At 36.7% G+C, this 25,187-nt stretch overlaps 2 long non-coding RNA genes across 2 annotated transcripts in view; one reads left to right on the plus strand and one right to left on the minus strand.

Annotated features, from left to right (window-relative positions):
- The window catches only part of LOC115348101, a 29,877-nt gene extending 8,122 nt beyond the window's left edge, over positions 1-21,755 (plus strand). Inside the window, exons 6-8 of the long non-coding RNA XR_003925740.1 lie at positions 11,815-11,946; positions 13,961-14,068; positions 19,941-21,755. This is a non-coding gene — a long non-coding RNA (uncharacterized LOC115348101). The remainder of the gene's footprint in view (positions 1-11,814; positions 11,947-13,960; positions 14,069-19,940) is intronic.
- LOC115348102 overlaps positions 1-25,187 on the minus strand; it is a 262,022-nt gene that overhangs the window by 113,867 nt on the left and 122,968 nt on the right. The window lies entirely within an intron of this gene.

A 25,187-nucleotide genomic window follows, 5' to 3' on the forward strand; every position in this document is an offset into this window, starting at 1 on the left:
TTGATTACATTTTACTCTGCTAACATCTGCGCCTCTGTTAACTGCTCTACTTCCTACAGCCTTTTATGTCCAACTTTGCAAATGTTAGCAAGCCCTCCTAGATTAATTTTTGTCAGCAAATATGATTGGTGCAATGTTCATTCTTTTCTTCATTTGCTTTATTTTCTCATGACAATCTTCTTGCCAATTTTTCTAACTAATGCACACATTGCTTCAGTACCTCATGAAAGTCATGTAACTCGTTAAATCTGTATCTATTAGATTTCCTATTTTCACTGAATTTGTTACAGGAAAACATTCAGATAACTAGGGGTGCACAAGAGCAGACTTCATCGAGCGAGTCCTATCACAGTGTACACTCAAACACTGAGGGATGTAAATGCTACATAGCACTTCCTCAAATATATTTTAATTTTCAGTTTATCAGTAATTTCTGAGTCTCTCTTTTTTTTCCCTCACCTTGAGAAATGGGAGAGTTTTATTTGCCACTTATTTTATGATCTGTACACAGTTGTGACTGCAGTTCTGCATGTATGCAACAAAGCATCAAATTGGTCTGTTGGACGTGTGCCCTCTTCCATTCTTCTTTACCTCCTGATGTTCTTAATGAGTCCCCAAAAGATAACTGCCAACAATTCTGAAACCTCTTTTGCCAGTTCTTTATGAATTTTGCTATCTGGTACTGCTGCCTTTACATATTGAAATTACAAAAGGCAGTGAAGCAATGAAGTCATACCTGCCAAATACAAGTCATTGACTATCCGGGCTCACTCCCCCATTTCTGTACATTTCAGAATGCAGTCAAAGGGAAGAAGAGAGATTAGTGAGCAAAAGGGCCTTCTGTTAGAGATAGGAGAAAATGTAGCAGGTTTTGCATTTAATGAAACTTCAGAACTTTTACTTCTGGAGTTTTAGCCAATGTTTTGGAAAAGGCACTTACCTAAGGGAAGAAGTCTCTTTTTCAAACTCTCTCCAAACATTGTCTTCATGCAGGCAGTTTTTTAAAAAACATTTTAAAAAGCAAGAGGTACTACAAAGATATCCACACCAGTCTGTAGGCTTCTTGAGGAAAGAAAAGTCATATCTTCATGTAGGGAAGTGGATTATCAGAACTCAGGAAAGAAAGGAACAACTTCTTAATCTTACTATGCTACCCTTTGGTATGCTAAAAAATTGCTATATACAAGAGAAACAAAAGTTACAGTAAAAGGAAGCTATTGATTTTAAGGATTGAATTTTAGCTTCAGAAATTTTTATTGTCTTCTATCTCCTTAACAAACTGCATTTTCCTCTTTTAACAAAGTGAGGTATAAAAAGCGTGTATTTGACAGATAGCTGTTAGTTTCAGGACAAGAATCTATAAAACTGCAGCCTGGGCTATATAAAGCAGTTGGACTGAAAATATCTCAATTCACTGTAGTAAGTAGTACGGTATAGCAATATCCTCTTAGAGCCATATGCTGCTCTCTGGTGAATTAATATCCATGGATCAAAAGTTAAGAGGCTGTTCTTCACTCCTACTGCAAATTGCCTGAGAGAATTTATTCCTGGTATTTAAGCATGTTAAGCAGCCTCCCCAACCAATCGCACCAAAAATATGGACTAAAATATGAAGATTCATTAATGTCTTCACTTCTACTTCCTTGCTGAGTATACACTTAAACAACACAATTCGCACTATTTCATGACAATGAATCATAACTAGTGGTTTGTCTAGAGTTTTGTTTTTTCTTTTTTCCCTCACAAATCAATTCTTCCTAAACTGAGCAGCAATTTTTAAAAGTTAGGAAAACTTTAGAAGTACAAATTTAGACCTCCCACTTCCAGAAGCTTTTGTTTTCTTTTCATTTGTCTAGTAGTTAGCTTTCCAAAGACATGAATCTGACTAGGACACAGTTTCTATTTTAAATGCAATTTTAAAATCTCAATGCCTTTTGTACCAAAGAAGCTTTGTACCTCTTCACAAACTAGTTTAACATTACAGATATGGAGCCCAAGTGTTGATGTTCACAAATGGTTCAAAAATTTAACGTTTACCAGACATTTTGAATGTTGAGTTTGGGGACAAAGTCAAGAAATCAGCGCTTGTAGAATGAAATTCCCAAAACTGTTGTTCTTCAAATTAGATTATATGTAAAGTTGGGCAATTTTACAGCATTTCTAGCACTTTAAGCATTTATAATCTTGTCATATTAACTTGTTCTCATAACATCTCATCTATCTAGATCAGAAAAAAACAGTCTTTTCACTTTTGGAATGCTTTATAACAATGTTCGGTTCTAATCCAACTATAAATACATTTTAGCGAAGCTATTTCTCAAGACCTCTTCATGGTTAATGCCCTCGGAGAGAGGATGCTGGGCTAGCCAGCATCTGTTCCACCCTTTTGGTTGAATCTTAACACTCCACTGGTAACTGATCAACTGTCTCCCAGTTGGTACAAGCAATGTGAGAACTTGGCAGCAATCTAGTTATCTTGAAAAAAATGGAAGCTGTTTTAGCTAAGCTGTAGAGAAACAGTAGGTTTCCACAGGAGCATCCTGATGGTAGGAGAGAATCTAATTTATATGTCATTCTTAGGGCAATGATCTGCAAAATATAATCCCATAGGGACTGATAAGCTTCTGAAGTTGCTAGGCCAAAGGAAAAAGGGTAAATGAGTCTGTACTAAATTGAAAATAGTAAATTAGTAAACATTAGTCTGAAAAGAAACAAGCAAAGAGTAACCTAGCAAACCAGAAAAGAAGAGGACAAAAAACCTTTGACAAACTATGACGCATCAGTTCATATTAGGAAAGGCTACTAGTCATCATAATCTCTTCTACATAAATTCATGGATTTTCTCCTGCAAAAGGTTCCCAAACACCCACTAACATCAGGAAAATCTGTTGCATTGCTCTCCCTATTGCAGAACATGAAATATTCTTGCGTAACGACCAAATCTAACAAACCTTATTTGCATCCTTTTTCCCATTGTCTCTGATAAGACTGGGTACAACTGCAAGGACTACTTTTAGGAGGAAAAATTGTGGGATAATGCTTACAGGTTGAAGAAATAATATATTACATTTCAGGAACAGGAGGCAGTCACATAACTACCTGCTTGATTATAATGTATATGCTTACATTAAGAGCATATATGAGGTTGTGCATTCAGCCTTAACTTTCAGATTCCCCTACTTAAGTTACTGCAATGTACAAAAGTGTCATTCCTCATGAAATACAGATCCAGAAAACAAGTTAAGATAGACTTATGTAGGAAGACTTGGGGCAGGTAAAAAAACTGGTGGGTTTTTTCAATGTACAAAAATGAGTTCAGTTAGAGTGCAATACTGGGCTAACTCTTGCTTTACTCAGATGATGTTCTTTTTCTTGCTAGTCTCAGCTGTTGTTAAGTCCTTTAAAATTCACAGTGACCCTAAACTCTCCTTGCCTTTCATTTTCTGATTAAGAAGTTATCTTATGCCCCTAGGTAGTAAATATTAAATGCTGCAAAATATCATTTTAGTAGAAGAGCTTAGTATTTAACTTGAATACATTAGCATTACTTAAGCATTCATGACACCCACAACCAAATGCATTCAGCACTGCTCACACTTGTAGCTGTGTGAAGGCGCTGAACCAGTGGGTTTTGGAGATTTCTTATCTTATCCTTGACCAGGAGACTACTGAAAAATTATACTGATGTAACTGATCAGAAAGTAAAACTCTGCAGTATTCACGGGGATAAGAAAGACAGTTTAAAATCAAAACTAATGAAGGCCATACCAAAGACAGACTTGGGGAGAATGGTTACTCTCATGCCACAGACAATACTCATTCGCTACATAAACAAGTCAGAGCGTCAAGTAGGCTCCCTGGACTTCAGAGTGCTCTTCCACATTTGTGCAAGCTTGAGTATGGGCTCCTAACATAAACATTATCAACAAGTCACTGATGCAATTTTCAGAGCCAGAGCTCATGAATATGTATTAATTATCAAATTCAGTGTCTTCTACTGCAGAATAATTCCCTTTGACGTATTTTTGATTACAACAGAGATTTAAAGAGATTCAGCCATTTTCTTCTGCGAGATTGTTCTGAAATGTTCTAAACCTATTACTATTGGACAGACTTTCCTGCTACTTAGCCAGAATTTCCTCTTTCTCAGCTGCATCTCATTAATAGACACAGTTATGGACACAATTTTTCAGCATATGTGTAACATTTCCTGCAGGTAATAACTGAGTTTTTAATTAACCTAAGTTGTCATCAGAAAAAGCAACCTTCAGGTTACTAATTAGTAATATTTTGTTCACACATTTGAGTGCTATAATGATGTATACAAAACCCTTCATATAAAATGGTGAGATTAACTTAACAATTAGACTGAGCTGCTTTGGCATTTAACAAAGGCTGCCTCTGGACAAATGGATTCCCCCTATTATTTTATACTTCACATTCTAGTAAAAATTAATAGTTTCAGAGAGTAAATCACTTTATAAATGGAACTAGTGCAAGGCAGAAAACCAAAGTATGACTCTATTAATAATTATCCAATTATTTTGAAAAAGAAAGAAAAGTCAAATAGTGCAAGTTTGTGAAGCTTCATGAAGATGCGGAAGAATACACACAGTCTTTGAGGGCCACCAAATGCTACACAAAGGCCTTATCCATCATACTTTGTAATCCTTAGCATCCTCGTCCTATCATCCTGTTTATAGAATTCCTTAACACATGGAAAAAATCTCTCGCTGTTGGAGTAGCACTGACCACCTCTTCTGAGACAGTAAATGTCTCAGGACAGACAGCTGTACCTGTGGGCCTAGAAAGCAGTTTGTTCATAATGAGGTCACTGCCAACAAAATAATACTAGTGCCTGTGATGTAAACAGCCACTACCAAGCACGAGTGGTGCAGTGGATAGATGTTGGATTAACTAGCATGTAAGCCCACACAGATAACAAGGAGCCACTTTTTAGGGCCCAAGGCACTCGTTGCACATTTGTACAAGCTCTCACTACATCAGAGAAATGGCTTCAGGCAACTCAAGCATAGCAAAATTTAACATCTTTTCTGGAGTCCTACAGGTGTGTCTGAACATTGATCTATCGAGTGCCAATCTCGTTCATCCTTTCTCTTCCATGAATTGTATAAAATAAAAATTTTATTTGTCACAAGTACCTCCTCACAGAAGCCAATAAAATAGAAACTCAAAAAGTTAGCAACATGCTACAGTTGCTAGGATCTTCAGATCCCTATTAACACAAGTGGTACTTGTGTGTGAATCGTCACATCTGAAATTCCTGTAATTTAATTTACAAACCTAAATATAAATGTTCCAATGCGCTTAATGCTTCCAGTTCTAGCCACTGCTTTTTAGCAATTTTGCTATTAAAGCCTCCTGCTACAGTTAAGAACACCAAAAAGCAGTGGCTCAGTCAGAGCTGGAAAGGAAAATCTTTACCCTCTCATATTGTTATTTGAATGCTCGTAATTTACTTTTTTTTTCTTTTCAGACAAGAATGCAAAATGAAGATTAACTAGGACCAACCGGATCATTTGATTAGCTATTAACAAACAGATCAGAAATGTATCCTTGAAAGCATACACTTTCATAATTGGGCTAGGGCACTTACTGAATTAAAAAGTATTTAAAGTACAATGAAATTTCAAAGCAGACAAGGTATATAGCTTTTACAGAGCATCTGACAACTTTCATTTAATTTGTGCCATGATTTTCCCATGGATAGGTTATACATTTTAACACAAAGATAGAACTGATCTATCTTGCTTTGACTATAGTTTTTATCCATTCACTAATAAATTGAATTTCACACTGGTTTACAGTAGTGATCAGTATCAACTGAAACAAGCCTTCAGATTTTTCTCAAACTGTTATAACAACTTGAAATGCCAGTACCCTACAAAGAAATGCTTACTCCAACAGTTAATGGAGGACTGAAATCAATATTTAGGTTAATTTTTTCTTTATAAATCAGTGAAAGCCTGCAACATCAATTACTTGGGAATTGTACCAGGTCACACCAAGACTGATTTCTGTCCTACACAGGTGTGTGAGGCTAAAACAGACAAGAAGCAGAAAAGAGCTTGTGCTCCCACACTGCAGATGATAGATAAGCAGTACCAGTAGGCAATCTGAAATAAAGTTAATGCCAACAGTCTGCTATACTGGAATTATCCTAACACTCTGTTCAGACAGATTTGCATCAAAATTCTCTCTACCCTTAGCTCCCACAGAATTAAGTTGGACATTCCATATCCCATGCATCTTCTTCCTCCAGAGCCAAGCTCGCCTCCTGCTTTCCACTGCAATATTTCTCCTTTCCTGAGACCTTCTTGTCTCATTCACTGTAATTCTTTCTCTTCATTCTTTCAAAATTCTATTCTTGCTCAATTTTCAGTCCTGATAAATAATCCCAGGAAAACCCAGAATAGTAAGACCAAAAGGAACTAAGAAATGTACAGTGAGCAGCCAAGAGGTTCACACACAGGTTAGTGTGTTCCAAACAGAGAGTTAAATGAAAGGCAATCATGGATTCTCTGTGTGATACTGGCCATTCTTCTAGGCAACCACTTTGGAATGAATTACAATATAGTCCAAAACACTACAAGAGTTTAATGCATTAAAAAAAAAAAAAAAAAAAAAAAAAAGGTGCTAGGATTCTGACTGCTCTAACACCAGTTTATCCTAATGGAAGTGAGTATATTCTTTCCAGTCACCCATTACTGATCTGTCAGCATCAACTGGTTTGATCTATTAGGGCAGCTTCTATGTTCAATAAATGACAATGCAGCAGGGATGTTGACAGACGAGCTCTGTTCTAGTTTGTACCTTCGTAACACAGGCTGGAGTGGGAGAGAAGTGTCAGGGGAGGTTTCAGTGAGGAACTTCCTATGGAACTAGGCAAGGAAGAATGATAATTGTCAGTCTTGGCCAGAAAAGGAAAACTTTTGCTTTCCAGAGACTTCTGCTTTGCTAGTATGTATGACTACATTGAGATAAATCGCTTGAAGCATATGCCTGGGGCAAACAAAGTGGTGTCTGTGGTAGAAGAAAAGAACAAATACAACTGGGGAAGAAAGAAATAACTCTCCAGAAGGGTGCACGTTGTGCATTCCAATGCTCACTATCAGTCCCAGTTTTCTAAATCAGATAATCCAACAGAATGACAGTACTGTTTGTAATACATAGGTAATATTTTAGTAATTATTAAAAATTAATATTTAAACTAAAACAACACTTGCCTAATAAAGTTTAATTGAAATGTAACAATATAGAGGAGTGAAAGGCAAGCATGCTTGTGGGATTTTGTTTCATGCTCTGATAATGTCAAATATTACCTTTAATTCAAAAGCAGTAACAGTCAAACTCAGGGTAAATATTTTTTACTCTTCTTTTTAGCAAACTTTAAATAACTAAATGTCTCCATGACAGAAAGTTAATTAGAAGAAAACAGTCCTAATGGGTGCTGTAATTTAAAAAAAAAAAAAAAAAAAGTGAAAAAATTTCTTCCAGCAGTGGGAAATTCTCCCCCATATTTTTAGCCAGGTTTTTTACTCAGTTATGACTGCATAAAGCTTTCACTGATCACTGAATTCTCTGTTAGGTGCCATGGAATCACTTCAGATTTAGGGAAGTGACATTTATCCTTTGACGGTCTTCTCTCTATAGATAACATGTATCTGAACTATCTTTGCCTACATATATTAAAGGCTATATACCTACCATATGGTTTTAGCCCTAGACTGCTGAGCTCTTTGACCCATTGTCACTGTGTCCACTGCTCTAGGCTCAGAGATCACTATTCCTCAGCTGGGACCACAGCTGGGCTAAGGAGATCCTCCCTCTTCTTTGGGAAGTAAGCTGTAGCTGACTGCTGCCAGCTACCAGCACCTCCCTTCACCAGACCAGAGTGCCTGCCTCCAGCAACAACAAACAGCTGGTTAGGGGCATCACTTCTCAGCAATGATGCGCATGGTGTTCAAAGGGCAGGAGGGACTCACCTCTAACCTGAGGACCTGAAAGCATCTCAAAATGTAGGTTATGGATCGCTACAGCCGTGGGTAAGGATTTAACAGTTTTAGTAAGGGAGAATTTATAACCCAAACCCAGATTATGATCCAGGCTTAAAATGCTATCAAACAGTACTCATTTCCTCTTTTGCTTGATATCCTTTCCCTTCTTTCTCTGTTTCTATGTAATTCAATGACAGAAAGACACAGCACAGCTATTTTTTTCCAAATGCTGAATAAAGTAGTGGTTACGTTAAATGAGAAAGTTAAGATGCAAAAGTTACCTCAGCATTCAACTATTTGCAGTTTTGAATATTGATGAAGACTGTCATCTGGCTGAGAGCAAGAGTGGCTATTGTATGTATAATACACCGCATAATTAAGAAGACAATGATAAACTGGTCCCTGACCATGCAGAGCAAAATTTGGTGAGGCCATGAAGTTACTGTGCCTCAATGAGCATCTATTTGCATTATAAGATTGCCTTTGTTGTACTGTATATCAAGGGCCATTCACTGCTGGCATAAGTGTTCTCAGCCCTTTATGCTCATTCCTGCCAATTCCTAAGCGCTGACCAAGGACTGATCAGGCTAAAACAAATATATATTAAATATGATATAATTACCTATGTATCTTTAACTTCTCTGACACATGCAACCTGCACAGGTCCCACAGATTTTTTCAGCACAATCAGGAGTGGCACTGCAAAGCAAGTGGAGCAGGAATTTCTTAGAGCAGGCAGGACATCTGAAGCAGTTGCAAAGTATTATAGAGACAGTACATGACGGAATACAGGAAGAGGCCATTCTCTGTCTTTCAGCTTATGCTTTTCTGGGGCTTTCTCTTGGAGAGCTCTTTCCTTCTCTTCTGGTTATTGTCCGTGCAAATTACATCATTCAATCTGCACTATGTTTTAATGTAATCCTTAAACTTGGCTCTTGAGAATAGGGGCAAAAATTGCTAAGTGCTAAGAAGAAAAACATAACAATTCCATAGCCACATAGTTTATTGTCAGAACAGGGATTTGAATTTGGCTCTCCCACAATGTTAATAACTGCCACCACACAACCAGCCTATGTTTGAGATAGGCTTATCCCAATTTCTCCTGTTGGACCTGTTCCACTGTGTAAGCTGAATATTAATTAGAACAGGAATTTGAACAATGGTTTGCAGGCAGGTGAGCACCAAAACCACATCTTCTGAGTCCACCTCTCTCCTTAACAGCTGAGAAACCTTTAATCTGTAACAGTTATATTCTTACACAATGCTTAAGGTTTAATGAATCAGAATTTCTGATAAAGCCAGTTAAACCAGAATTTCTGACCAGATCTGACACACAACCTACACTTCTCTAGGGAACTGAAATATCCAGTAGCACTTTTTTGTAATGCCTAATGCAATTTCAAAGAGTCTGATTAAATGAGGCAGAAACTAGACACATGACTCTGGTTTAGAGTTTACAGACTACATTTCAGCAAGATCTCACACAATTCTATTTTAACAAACTAATTAACTTCCACTAAATCAATTATTGTAAAAATACAGGGTTCTGACGAGGAACTGTAAGACAGCTTATTTTTAATAGGGAAATGCATATATTATTTAGTAAAGGAACCAACTTACTATAACAGACAACTTAGGGAACACATCATCATGTAAAGGGAAGTTAAAAATGGCTTAAAACTTGTTCTCCACTGAAGAATTATGATGAGTTTTTAGTAGAAACTGCTACATGGAAGTGGAGAATGTAGAGATTGAATACCACTGTTGCTAGGGTCAATGCAAATGGACTTTGTTTTCCCTTTGCACAGATTCTAACCTCCAATTATCTCTCTGGATTTTTAGAGATATTTATCAGATCTAAACCATCTAATTTTATAATATTATAATAATATTTTATTAATGTGTAATATCACATTGGTGGTAATTAATTAATATATAGTGTATATAAGTTCATGAGATCAAAACATCTCTGTATGTTTAGAGTTGTTAATTAGAGCTAAAAAACCATCCTGGACAATGGCTCTAAGTATTCACAGATAGGACTAAATCGTGCTCGATAAAAAGGCAATTGTGATAAGATGCTAAGTCTATGCCTTTTCTAAAAATCAAATAATGAAAACAAAAAGACTGAAAACAAAACACACCCATAAAGCCCTCTAGAGGAGAGAACAGAAGGCAGAAAAAGCCTCATTCCAGGGATTCAGTCTCTGCTGTTAAGACATTTGGCTATGAATCCCCTGGTATTATTAAATTATTAAGATCTAATACAGTTTTTAAGGAGCCCTTGAGGCTGTCTTTCCCTTGTCATCTCCAGCACAGAGCAAACATAACTCTTCACAGAAGGGCACGTGCATGCTGAGCTTGCTTTTTTGAGTGAGTGAAGAGTCTGTCCATTTTCCATATACCTTGGCTCTTCTGCACAGAAACACTTAAATGCTCTAACATGTGAGGAAACCACATTTCAGTGCTGGAAGGGTATTGGAATAGGGCTGGGCAATTACTGTAGGAAATTGAGTAATCTTGTGATGCCAATGCTACAAACAAAGCAGGAGTGCCTAGTTTTGTTCCTGTTTGCCACTGAACGTATACAGAAGGCATACTGATGATTGTCTGGACAATTAATACCTGGCTGACCTCATTTACAGACACTGGAGACATCTTTATGCTACCCTGCCATCAGCTCTGCAACCATGAAGTGAACACGTATTTTGTCTCTTTTGTACCATTTAGTCTGCAATTAGTTATGATATGGTTCAATATTGCACCTGCTCCCCCCAATTCCCTTTCTCTGTTCATCTTGCTCATTCTTTTCTCTTTTATTTGTTTCTTTGAAGTTCTCTCTGGCACTTTTGTCTGATGGGAAAAAATAATTACCACATCTACAGCAGTTTTTATGAGCAATTCTGCTTATTTAATCTTAACAGGCTTGCGGAACTCCATAAAGTCTTATCAGCTGTGGTAAGGTTCTTCAAAGGTAAAAAAGCATTTAGAAATTGAAACATCATTTGAATATATGTCCTACATTGTAATTAAAAATTTTCTGAACTTAGAAAAGCAGCTAGGAGTCTGTGATCACAGCTATCTCAGAAAGCCTATGAAACATCACTGCTTGAAGAGTTCTTTGATCTTGCATCTCTGAATGCTTTTTTGGCAAGCTGGATAAAAAAAACTTCTGGGATGAGTCCATGTGTCCAGGAATACATCTAATTCTTCTTCTCAATTTCTCACACTAGCTCCAGTTCTTGTCTGACCCTAACCCCACCAGCAACCTGACTATAAATAAGTCTAAATCCTCAAAAGACAATCTAGTTCAGTGCACAGCCCACTTTCTTCAGTTTGTCCAAAACAGTGAAAAAGAAAATGAACCAATCCGAAACTACAACTTCTGTAAATCTGGCAGAACTTCCCCCCAAAACCTCTATAAACATTAACATTTTCTTCTGGATGGGTTCACCAAAGTATCTTTCTAACACAGTCAAATGAAAGACAACACTGTCTGATAAAAGTTGCCAGTACTACAATGGGACACTGAATTTTAAGAACACATTTGTTTCATAAAGCTATCCATCTTACATGGACTAAGAATAAAGCTGAGTTATAAACATACCTAATCATGTTATTTGTTTTTGAGAACACGATCTGAATATTTGGATTGCTCCTCCTAGAAATTCCACCTTTTTTCTCCCCCTTTGATATTTATGTGTGCAGAAAAAAAATGATGGAAATTTCCTAAATTTTAGGAAGCTAAATGATAACCACAATTAATTTTCATTAAATGTCTTGGTTTACTCTTCAGTTAAAAAACAAACAAACAAACAACAAAACCACCACCCACCCCTCCAGAAACCTCTCCTTGACGTGAGATTTGAACCTGACCTATGGCTTAATCACAAGACAGCCAAGAAACACATTAGGAAGACCAGCACAGGTAACATAGACATTATGGTAAATATTTTCTCTCAGAGTGATGATACTGAAAGCATCTTCTTAATGAGCATGGGCCTTTTTTGTGAAGAATGGTTTACCCATGGCAACTGTAGTGACTTTATTCTGTATTCACAAAGCTGTCTTTGTTATGTCTGGTGGTTTGGGTTTCGTGTGGGATTTTCTTTTTGTGTGGGGTTTCTGCGCCACCCCCCCCCCCCCCCCCCCCCCCCCCGGGATATCACCTAGTATTTTCCTCCATATATTTTATATAAATTCTAACAGAGTTCTTCCTGCAAATCATTCCTGAAAAGCATCTTTTCATTCTTACATAATGTCCTGGAAGACAAATATCATTATTATCTTTTGTCTGATAGTTAGCATTTTGTCATTTAATCTTAAACAAAGCCTCTGGGCTAAGTCAGTTCCTCAGCTTCCATACTTCTGACATGGTTAGATTAGATTGTGAAGAGTAGGTACAAAATAATTCACTGACATGTTTCTCTTACTTGTCTAAGTCAAATGATGCCAGTTGAGAAGTTACACTGCAGCATGGCTTGACATACTTAGCCTGTTTTTCCATAATAGTATCAAGCTGTTTCATCTGAGCCACAATAAAGCTTCCAGTGAAGATAAAATCCAAAACTCTGTGTTGTATTGCACAGACCTTGCTTCTTTCCTGTTTGCTGATCTAAACAAACCACTGAAATTGGCTTTTTTGGCATGGCCATCCCTCAACGGTGATGGAAGTTGAATTCTGAGGTGGACTGTATTTGGAAAAATGCCGAGAACTGGTTCTCACTGTACATTTCCTCCTTTTTTCTGTTTATGTGTTCATTTGGCTGTAGTATAGTTGTGTGACCCATAAAGTGAGCAAACTGCTGTTGCTATCAGTGTAAGCTTACCTTTGTATATTTAGGTCTTCTTACCACTTGATGCCCTATTTCGGCTTTTTTTGGATCCTCTGCGGTTTTAGATGTGCTATCTGCTTCTTTTGCTTTTATTTGATGCAGTTTTAGGGCTAGTTTTCTTAATCTCTCCTTTTGCCACAGTATTTTTTTATTTGGTAGCCCTTGATCTAATGTCTGACAAATTATGAATAAATGCTGGACACTTGTTTTCAGTTTTTACTAGCTGTAAACTCTGTTGCTTCACTTCCTTGCCATATTTTCCCTAAAAACCTCAGCTGTAACTGCTTACAACCAGGACATCATCAACTGTCATGACAGTTTAAGTGATAGGGAAATTAATGCCTGGTATAGTAGTATAGAGAGCACATAATTTCTTTTGCCCTTTAATCTTAAAAGGGTCATGACTATGATTAACAGGCTAATCTGATAACTTGCATTAATGCTTTACTAAGCAAACGATTGTTGTATCTCTGGGCTTAGTCCCTTCAAGATGGAAAAAGCCCCAATGTCCCTTAACAGGAAATGGATTACTGTCAGGTCTGTTTTCAAGAAGCAAATTTGTGCTTATCAGTTCTGTTTGTCTAGGGTTTTTTAATTCTCTATTATTCACAGAAAACATAATATAGGCAATGAGGAGGATGACTCTTACTTCCTCATTGACAAGTGATCCAGTATTTCCACAGAGTCAATGGCGAAATTCCTCACTAACATGACACCTAGTAGGTGCTGTCCTAAAGCACTTACAAGCTGAACAAAATTCATTCATTTGACCCATTGCTTGGGACCTAAGGGGCAATGCAATTTACAGCACTTTGAGGAGCTAAGTTACATAAAAATGTGATGACAACTTATTTTAGGTATCTTGATGAACTGATACAAATTCCTCTACTTAGGCCAGTCACCAAATGACAATACCACCATGTCTTTTGGCACTCTGGTACCAAAGTAATGTCCCCTGTAATCCCGACATCATAAGATCTGCACTGGCATAGTGTAGAGATTTTTAAAGAAATAAATATATAAGGAAGAAGAAGTAGTGATGAACAGCACCTAATACTTGTATTTGTGAATGCTTGCTTTTGACGTTGAAACTCGACTCTCCCACAGGTCTTTGGAACTATTTAGCTGCATACACATAAGAAGCCCACCTATTGTATGATTCTCAAACCACAGAATTTGCTGCATAAGTATTAAGTTCAACCTGAATGTCCACATGTGAGTGCATTCATGTTTGTTTGCATGTATGTATATTTATAAACACACATGAAATCTGAAATCCACACAAAATTTGGAGGATTTAAGTGAAATGTTTGAAAACATTCTGATAGATTACATGTAAATTATTGTTATATCATCTTCCAGAACATAAATAAAGTACTGTACAGCAACTTAGATCCATATGGAGGGCTTCCTTTCTTGTCACCTAAACTCAGACACATGACAGTTTTAATATTTAACCTTTAGCAGCATCTTCCATCAGTCCCAAGAGCTCTCAGAGCTGGGCTGCTGTATCTCAAAACTATTCTTTCACCAAATTCCCACACCTCAGATCTCACTAGATAGTCTCTATATGAAAGCAGTAACTGTCAGCTAAAAACTCTGAAGCACATTAAAAATTTAAGGAAGCATAAACTAAACTGAATGTAGTAACAAAACAAGTTATGTAAAGATTATATTCTGTTTGTATCTTCATTTTCATAATTTAGGTCAATAAAAAATCATTCTGCTTTCATTTTTACATTAATTTGCTGCACTATTTCTTTTTCGTGCATTTGCATTGCCACAGAAGTCAGTCAGTCTTAAATCTACTGACTACAAAGAATGTGGGTCCTGCAAATAAGAAGTTTCTGATAAAGAGTTTTAACCTCTTGCTCATAGAAATCCATGATTAAGGAGCACAGTTCTGAGTTTTCAGTTAGAACAGAAAATAAAAAGAAAAAAGCCCACTTATAAAAAAAGAATTATGCGGATTATACATGGCCGAGGCAATGAAGAAGAGCTGAATGTCAAGCTGACTATCCTGGAAAAACACTCAATGTGTTAAAAATACCATGTGCTAAAAACCTGGGACAAAAAAACCCCAAACAATTTTGAAATATTCTGTGAGTTGATAAACTGATCTTAACAACATTTCTAACCAAAATGTTTTCTTAAAATTTTACCAAGCTCCTATAAGCTTAGCACAGGTGGCTATCATTAAGAGGAGAAAGAAAAGGACACAATGTAATAATCAATGACTTCTCTCCAGAGGTCGCCATTTCTATCAGACATTTCACCAATGGATGATAATAAAACATATGTAGTCAGTCTTCAGCTCCTTGAGCTATTCCAGACCTTACAGAAGCTCTGCTGTATTCTGTTGATTTACATGGATCAAATTTGGGCAGACATTTAGATGGCATTTTGAGCAGATGCTAGTTCTTTAACCAAACAAGAGGCTTTTTCCTAGGCTTAGATTAAAACCAGGGTGACATCCAACCTTTACTTTCACATATGTATCACAGCTAAGTAATATTAATCTGCTTCACCTAGAAAGAATAGGCATGCATTGATAGTAGTCCAAAACGGCCTCTTTTCTGACTTTTTTTATTTTTTTATAAGCCAGTTCTCTCAGACCTTAGTTTTTCTTAAATTTTCTGTGCAGAAATCTAAGATAAATTTTAGTTGCAGCTGTGCAGAAAGATTCTGGACTGACATGAAGTCCTCTTACTAGTATTACTCACAGCTATTTAAGTGTCTTTAGACAGGGCTCAAGTATTGCTTGTCACAATCGTCCTGCTTCCCTATGGAGGATCTTAAGAGTCAGCCTCTCTCATGTATGGAACTTACATAGCTTAAAGTTTCAAAGCATCTCATCAGATTTTTGGAACAGAAAAAGCTTGAGTGCGTGAAACCTCTGGGTTCAAGTAACCATACTTTTTCCATCCTAGAAAAAAATAATAATTTCCTATAGTTGTTCCTGTTATAATAGTAATTGAAACTGTGTTTATATGTTTGTTCTTTGTACTACAAGAGAGGACCAGGCAATATTGATTTAGAAGTACGCTCCATACTTAAAAGATACATGCTTAAAATCTTGGCGAGATTCTTTGAGACAGACCTCCCTTAACATCCTTTTCCACAAAGGCTGATTTCTATTCATATGGAAGATAATGGATTTTTGTGAGTGACTTCATTTGGGAAAGAACAGCTCATATGTTATGTGACAGACTGGTAGACTCATGTCCTGTTCTGCTGTTCCTCTTCCTCTTTTTTCCCAATTACAAAGAAATAAATACAGAGTGGGAGTCAGGCAACGTATGTCATGTTGTGTTTTGAAATCAATAAGCATTACACTTTAAACATTCACACTGCTTAGGCATATCCTGTAAGACTGGTTTCATAAAGAAATTGTGGATTTCATCAGTGCAGAAATTGTAATGCTTCCAAAACCCTTAATAGTCTCAAACTCCCATTTCACTTCAATGATAGACATAATTCAATCTTTTCTCTGCCTCCTAGAAGATACCCTAGGCATATTCAAAACCAAAACAGAGCTATAGCAAGAAATCATAATCACTAACATGTTGCCTACTTGAAATGCTGAGTTGGTCTAATCATCCACCCCTCTACAATTACTTTTCCAAGGGCCAGGTAGTGACTAAAGATGAGATTTTCTAGTTTGCGAGCAGGTGGTTTAATATATTAACGAACAATATAACACGGAGAGCTTGAAAAAAAACCACAAAACCAACACTTGAACCCTGGTAGGCCACTCCCATGGCTGGCTATGTGAATACTAGAAGGGTGGCAAAAAGCTGAGAAGGTCTCAGCGAACGTAAGTCAGTAGGGAAGTAGAAAGATTGCAAATCTGAGTATGCAAAAAAGCAACAGAAGAGAACTGAACGCAGGAGGTAAAAGGGCAAAGACTGTATATGTACTATCTGAAGACTCTGAGTCTGCTCCAAACCCAAAACATAAAAAGTGTCTGGTGTGTGGACACAGTAGTTGGCTATCGTTTCTTAAAAATGAATGCTTATATCTGACAAAGCATACACCCCACATACAGATGAAAGCTGCTAACACCACCATCAGGCTGGTTTTAATAACAACAGTTTTTAGAGTGAAGAGCTGCAAACAGACGTATTTTTAAAAATATATATGAAACAAAGTTCTACAGAATCCTTAGAATGCAAGGTCTCAAAGATTCCATCCCAGAGAAAGTAAAAATTTTAGTGCTTCTGTATTTTTTTTCCAGCACTATGCTACATATAATAATTTCCAGAAAAAAACAGTCCTCAAGCATGTGATGAAATCCCTCAACAGAAAAGATGAACATATAAACATATGGAAAACACAATTAGTAAACAATCCACAAGATTAAGTTTGTCCTCATTAGGCATTTGCCAAATAACTCATGAGAACAAAACTGTAAAACTTGAAGTCTGTTGTAAAACAGTTTGCAAACAAAATAAAGGCTAAACCAGTGTAGCAAATGGTTTGCAATGAACTGTTCACCTCCAGAATACATCTTGGAAAACCAACTTCCTGCTTTACTCTTTTTGAAAGTTATTTCAGAACAGTATTTGAAAGTAATAATTTTGTTATTTCTGCTTGTCAGAACTTGCTTTGTAAACACCTTGCTTTCTATGCTTCTTATTATGTGCACATTTGCCCTTCATCAGTGGCACAATAGCTACGCTTCTAATTTTGTAAAGCAGTTCCCAGAGAGGAAAGAAAGCAAACACATGCTTAACTAACTCCACTGAAATCAAACTAAGAATTTAAAACTAAGCATTTGTGCAAATACCATCTTAAATAGAAGTGACATAATCATGTATATATCCATGTTATCAAGAATTGTGATCTAAAGGCTTCTCATTACATTAACACAATCTTCAAAATTCACTCTTACCTATAAAGACTTTTTCTTAAAACAAGTAAGCAGCCAAATTTTTTCTACAGAGATTAACTTGGGCACTGTCTTTGCTTTTTCAAACATTTTATATTTGGAAGAAGAGGCTAGGTAACAAGGGCTTGTTTTGTTTTGTTTTTAACTGAACTTAAAATGGCTTCCTGAAAAGTATTCCCTTGAGATTTTGCACAAAGTGATCCTCAGATGGTCATTTATCTCTCTTGCTGGAAATATTCTATTTGCTACACTTTCCGTGGGAACGAATAAGTATATTCCTTCCGGAGTCACAGGCTTTTTAATTCTGAGAGAATCAACTTATTTCCAGGTGGATAATGCACAGAGGTTCTCTTTTGTTGTGAGAAGGCAGCCTGTCTGCACAGTAATGGACTAATCTACCGTACTGCAGTGCAGTTTCGTGAACTGACATCCCTATGAAGTCTGCCCTCACACCTAATGAAATGGGATTATGCAGCTCTGCATTTATTAACAGCATACAATTGCATTTCATATGCTGAATTTTCATCCCTAAATTTGATGTCCAAGTGTTCCAGAACAAATTGACAGCATCTGACTTATGCAGGCTTTTTTAGTATCTTTTGTTACAATTTGTATTTGCGTGAAACAGTTTATTCAATTTGTTGCCCTGACAGTAAAAGCACATATTCCCTATTAAAAGAACAGGATCTAGAGCATTGACAGTATCCTTGATCTTTTTTGCCCTATTCCTATAACACACCATTGTTGCTGTGGCTTTTTGATTCCTTTACATTACATGCTGTTGCAAAGTAGGTTCTTAGACCATGTCGTACGGAAATCTAGGCAAAAAGTATATATGATAGGCGATATTCACGCTCACTACTCAAATGGGGGCTTTTAAATAGAAAAGGTTATGGATGTATACAAACAGATGGGCATTTATACTTTTAACATGCCTACCTAAACGTAGCTAGGATCTGTTACAGAAGTAGGAGTGGGATGTATAACAGAAATAAGCATGGAACACTGACTGTAACAGAATAATGATTTATTGGTTTTATTACCACAGTAACAAGAGCAATTAGTCTTCTAGTACAAGATGACCATCTGTCTGTTCCTAGGTTCACAGTTCGAAAGGATACAGACAAAATCCCACTCAGGTGAAAGTACATGACAAAGCACAGTCCTGAAAAATTTCCCAGGACACTGAGATCAATCCATGATTCACAGGAATAACATCCAAGCTTCATTAGAAAGACAAGTCACCCTAACTCATTCACCCGTTGGTCTGAAATAGTTACATGTTCCAGTACCTAGTGGTTCTAAAAGATACTCATGAAGACAGGATGAGTATTTTAGATAACTTGCAAAGTTAATGTTTGGAAAAACAGTAACTATTTTGACATTAAAATGATATGGGTCATACAGCAGGAAGGAACCCTATTAACTGGGCCATCTCCTGAACTCAAGGCAGGTTCAGCAGCTCCCGGTCATTATTGACGGACATTGTCTTCACTGTTTAAAACTCTCTTGTTATGGATACTCTACTGTCTCCCCCAGTGAACCCCTTCAAGGACTTCTGTACCCTCTCACAATGAAGTTTTAATCTGCGTCTATCCTGAATCTTTACTCCTCAGATTTAAGTTCATGCTTCTTGATGTAAGCACTACAGATATGTGGGAACAGGTAGTGCCTTTTCAGCTAAAAACAGTCTTTTACATACTTGAAGATACTGAAGTTCTCCTCCTATGCCTTCCTCCACTTTCTCACATCTTTCTTCTTTAGGCTAAAGAAATTCCATTAACTATCTTTGAAGAATTATAGAAAATGCAGGGAAAGAGAACTATTCTTATGGTCTCCTCTGGACCCTCTCCCAATGGTTTGCCTCCCTCCCAATTTTTTTTTCCCCTCAAACTGGGAATATGACTCCATCTAAGCTGAGTTGGAAGGATTTTTTTATTGTATGTATCTTATGTCTCACAAATGCTACTACTACGTATATAATGTAGTACTGCATTTGGGGTTTTTTTCCACAACAGCATAGTATTTTTGACTCCTCTTCAGTCTGGGAGCCTCAACTATCAGATCCTTTAAAAACAAACAAATAAACAAAATTTTATTTCCTACTTAATCCTACCTGTACCTTTGTTTATGTGCTTGATAAATTCCAACTGCAATGTACACCCATTTCTCCTATTTGTCATAACTTTTTTTCAGTTACAAACCTGCCTTCCAACCTGTCCTGTTCTTCCCAGCTGCGTGCTAGTGTCAAGTATAATAAACATACTTTCTACTCCATTATTTGAACAACTAATGAAGATACAAAGCTGTACAAACCTCCGGACAGTCCCCCTGGAAAACCTGACTAATTCCAATTCAGTAGCAGATCACTGAGAACTACTCTCTGTGAACAGAGTATCCAGCCAGGTTTGCATGAATTCTGCAATAGTTTTTCAAGACCGTTATGAGAAAGAAAAATCAGATTACATCAAAGACTTACTAAATTCAAAGTAATATAAAGGGAGGCAGGCAAGTACAGGTGCAAAATGCATAAAATAAGATATTCCACATATTGCTGTGTACCGGACAGATGTGCGAAGCTTATAAATCTGTATGTCATTTGGGCAATCTTAAGACAGAAGAGGTCATGTCTGAGGGTATATTTGTTTAAGAGAAAAGGCTGCTTCTACAGCTTCAGACCTTATGTCCTTTGTCTTATTCTTGCTAAAATGTAGTAGTAGGCGGTAAAAAAAAACCTATTAGACTTTTGCTTTGTCCATACTTAATTATTATTGGTTATAAAGATGGTCCTATCTACACCTTATGATTTCCACTGTGCAAACAGCACGAGCACTTTCTAGGAAAACTTTAACAGCTTACATGGGACTACATAATAAGAGAAAATTATTTAAAGAATGTACATTTAACTGGTCTAGCTTTGTCTAAAGAGCACCTTCTTTCAGATGTGGAAAACTGCATTTGGCACACACAACCACCTATATCAGCAACCAAACAAAATCAAAGCAAGATATTACTTTCTGCGTGACCTGTGTTACCTTTTAAAGCTTGGTGTCCATTTAGTTTTGAATGGAACTGAAAAACAATAAGCTGTACTAAAATTCCCAAATGTATCAAAATAAAGCCTCCATGCTGCATTTACTCAGATGTGTGTAAACTCAAGATATAAACAAGCTCATCAGTTTTAATAGATTATAAATATACCTGAAGTAAAGCATATGAAACGTTATTTGAAGGCTTAAATAGCTAACGCAGATGGCTGATTCATGATATTGTTAAACCAACATAAATTTGGGCTGCTGCCAAATTAGCCAGTCCTATTCTCAGCTTCCCACTCTGATTGTACTCTAGAGGTTTGTTTGGTTAGATCTGTGGTGCACGATGATTTAAAGCCAAATCAGTCCCCTGAACTGTCTGACTGCACAACCACAAAAGTGTCAGCACAAGAAAGGCAGCAAAAAGGCTAGGACAGTCCTGTTTGGCAGCATCCCCACTACATATTTATTTCAAGTGATCATGGCACTGCAACCACACCAAAACATACGACACCTTATTTGACTTTGGTTTAGCAACTTTTTTTCAACATGTCAGTAAGAAAGTACTGTAAAATGTTACTCAAAACAAAGTGCCATGCCATAGAAAAAAATGTTTTTCCTCTTTCTTTACCTTCCAAGTTATTAATGAATTGTCTAATCTGTTTGCATTCTCAAGTGATTTATGTTGCATTGCCTAATCTGAAAATGTTATTGGAGAACTCACAAGTGAAAAGATGAATAGAAGTATGCTCTCAAGAGATAAGTGATGAAGATGAAAAATACTGTACATTTAAAAAAATTAATACAAATATGAATAAAAAAAATTCACTGAAGTAAAACACAAACTGAACTGTGATATAATATATTGTTCAAATAATTGCAAAATGTCCAAGTATTCTACTTTTGCCTGGTAACAGTATTTACAGAATGGTTTAAATCCTATCAGTATTAATAAATACTCCTCATAATATCAATCTAAGATAAAGAAGTGGTTTCACATTATTAAGGCAGCTGCACATGTGTAAAAGATTGAAATCCTAGGTGACTTGACTCTTTATTCTTACTGTAACTCTCCTCTACTGTTCTCTCCAGGGAGTTTCAGTGAGATCTCCAAGATCAGTCTAGGATTATAGTACTTTTAAGCTCAACTGAAGATAAAACAAAGTTTTAACAGCTGCTCATTGTACCAATAGTCTAGTAATTATCTCAAGGACCTCACGCGTCACTGAGCTCTGTTCAGCACAATAAATCAGTATTGTGTATATTAAAATTATCAAACACCTTAAGTATACCTCCTCTCCCATTCTGTCCCCATAGTGACTATTTTAAATGAAATTGAAATACATTTGTACCTTCATAGAAGTACAAATATTTGTTCTTTCTCTTACCCATATCTTGTTTTTCCAATAAAACAGATTTAGGATTTATCAACTTTATTCCTCCTTTCTAGACCATTCCCTTATTTCTCAATGGACAATGTAATAAAAGCCTGGGAGTAATCTTCTCAGCGCTTTATTAACTGTCCTCCTGACCTGTGCAAAACTTCATGTGCTCAAATTTAACTTAATCCTGTGTGCTTTAATTTAGGATTAGATTATCCACAATAATCCAGCGTTGGAGCAGAGTGGTGCAGTTGTGAATACTTACAAAGCAGTAATAAAAGATAATTATTCTCTACCAGACTCATTACTTCCCATTTCAAACACTGAAGCCATAAAAATTACTTGCCCAGCCTCTGGATCGCTCTGGGTCCCGTTTCACCTCCTGTTTTCATTATGTGCACATCTAAACAATTTGGTCTTTTTTCATTCTTTTATGTTCTTAACAGAAGATCACCTCAGCACTGATCTTTGATAAACTCCACATAGTGTCAGAAACCAGACTGAAGGGTAAACCTTCAACACCTCTGTAAAATGGGAAGAGAAAGGATACAAAAAACAAACACAGCAAACTTAAACTTAAGAATAGACTTAGTGCATGGAGCTAGCAAAATTAGACAAGAAAGAGAGGGGTCCAGGATCAGCTAATAAACCAAATTCAGGTTGCAACTTGACCTGAAGCTAGACAGTTATTAAATCCCAGTTCCTCACAAAGCATTGTACTCCACACCAGGTGAAAAAAACCCAAAAACAATAGAGGGGGGAGGGAAATGGGGGAAAAGGAGAAGCAGAAAAAGAAATTCCTGACACCTCCTAAGGTGTCGAGTAGTAACTCCACTTGCCTCCAGACACAGAAAGCCACTGCTTTTCTTGCTAATGGCCTGTTTTCTGTAGTCTGTCTGATTTATCAGCTTCTGAGATTGAATCAGAAGAAGTGTCTTAATATAAATTACAGCACAGAATGGGCACTCAGCTTGCACAGGCCCACCACTCCTTTCACATAATACAGAACAAAACTGTTTTTACTTATTTTAGTGAGGCATTTGGCCCTGATTTTGTCCTTTCAGGTTTTGCTGATGATCAAGCTTTTCCTTTACTACCTCCTTTCCATTCCCTCTTTCATAACCCTGGCACCACCTCTTCTTATTTCATTATTTTTGCTGTCCTCACCTCCTCCCTCGAAGCGTAACTTCCTTGACCTACTTGCCTGCTACTCTAGCTGCTACCCTGCTCTTTCTTCTTTCCTTATTTACTTCCTCACCTTTCATATCACTGCCTTCTCCTTCCAGAATCTTACCCTTTCTTCCCAAGTTACCGACCATAGTCTGTTTTCACTGAATCATACACACAGCATACATAACATCATACATCTTCACAGAGGTGCACGTTTAAATGTTTTACTGAATGCTTTTACTGATTACTAAACGTTATACTACATTCCAAAATCAAGACTCCAACAGTTAAATGCTGACACCTCGCTGGCCTCTAGCAGGCAGATGAAAATAAAACTGCTGTTCTTTGTCATAAGTGAAAGCAGTTAACCATTTCCTAGGTGGGTTCAAGCCGCTATATATCATTCATGCATTCATCCAGAACCAATGCTGACTCAAGACTTGTGCAACTACCACGAAAAAATATGAACATCAACTTTGATTTAGATCTAGTAGAGCCATTAAATGACTTTGAAACTGATGACAGTGAGCTATTTCAGAATGAGAAACTGAATCAAGTCATTACAAAAACAGCTTACCAAGGCATAACTCAGTGCTGTCCTTTCTTCTCTTCCTCCTTAGTCTACACGGATATATAGACTATCAGAACAGAAGAACAAAAGGCAATGAGAAAAAAACTTGGAAGTATATTTCATAGCAAACACTTCATTATTACATGAAGCATCAACCTCCAGACAAGTATGATTCTGAACCCTCAAAAAGATGAAATGCTTTTTCAAGAACAAGTAACACATTTTCCTTTAAAGTGATACTTAAAACAGGGAAATTAGATTTTTACAGGAGAAGCTCTTATTTCAGTCGAGAGAGATTGTTTTAGATCTGTGTATACAGACCAGTTAACCCACTTTCTAAAGCCACAATTTCTCCTACTTTACAAAACACCTAAGCTCTACTTCACTTGAAATTTAAGATTCGGAATTTTATCTCCAGTCTCTTCAGAACACTGGCCACAGCACACTATGAGATGTGGAAGAACAGATGATCTACAGATGGAATTCTCAAGAAGAATATTCCTTAATTGAATTGTGTGCATGGGCAAGTCAAGTCAAAAAGCCAAACACACGAACACAAGATACTCAACATCCTTAACTACTTTGTCTAACTTTGTAAGACTGAAGCTCCCTAAGCTGGCTTCTTAAACATGCTACAGCACCAGCATGTTGTCTCATCAGTGGCTTCCAAAATAAAAAAGTTATAATAATCCCATATTGAAATAAAGATAACAAACTAAATTAACAAACCAAATAAAATAACAATTGTGCAACAATAAATAAGTAGGAAAGAGGCATCCTAGAATTGTTTAGTCATAAGTTTTCAAAACTATTAACTTGAAGTGGCCAAGACAACCTAGTAGAGTACGACTGCTGAAAAAACATCTGCTCCTTGGTGAAAACGGCATTGATTGGCTGGGCTTAAACAGCACTGTGCATACTAGTGAAACTCTACATTTATTTCAAAATAAAAAATTGTGTTGTGTGCATAGTTTAATGAGTATGGTCTGAATGCAAACTTATTTTGCTTAAAGAAAGGAGCTTGAGATCTAACTACCATGGCTATGTAGACTTGTTTCTACTTTAAAAGACTTTAAAACCTCATTCAGTAAGTAAATGCCTATTATCTCTTAACAGACATCTTGTCAAACTAAGTCAAAAAGTATAAACCAACTAAGGTTGATTAAGATTTTAAAGAATTTTCTAATTTCACAACAGTATTACTCAGTGACTGCTTCTAAAACAGACAGTGGTTAGATGCATGTCAGTGCCACATAAAGACAGACAGATAAGTAACAGTTTTAAAAGG

Source organism: Aquila chrysaetos, chromosome 11 (assembly GCF_900496995.4).
Source record: "Aquila chrysaetos chrysaetos chromosome 11, bAquChr1.4, whole genome shotgun sequence".
Lineage (NCBI taxonomy): Eukaryota > Metazoa > Chordata > Aves > Accipitriformes > Accipitridae > Aquila > Aquila chrysaetos.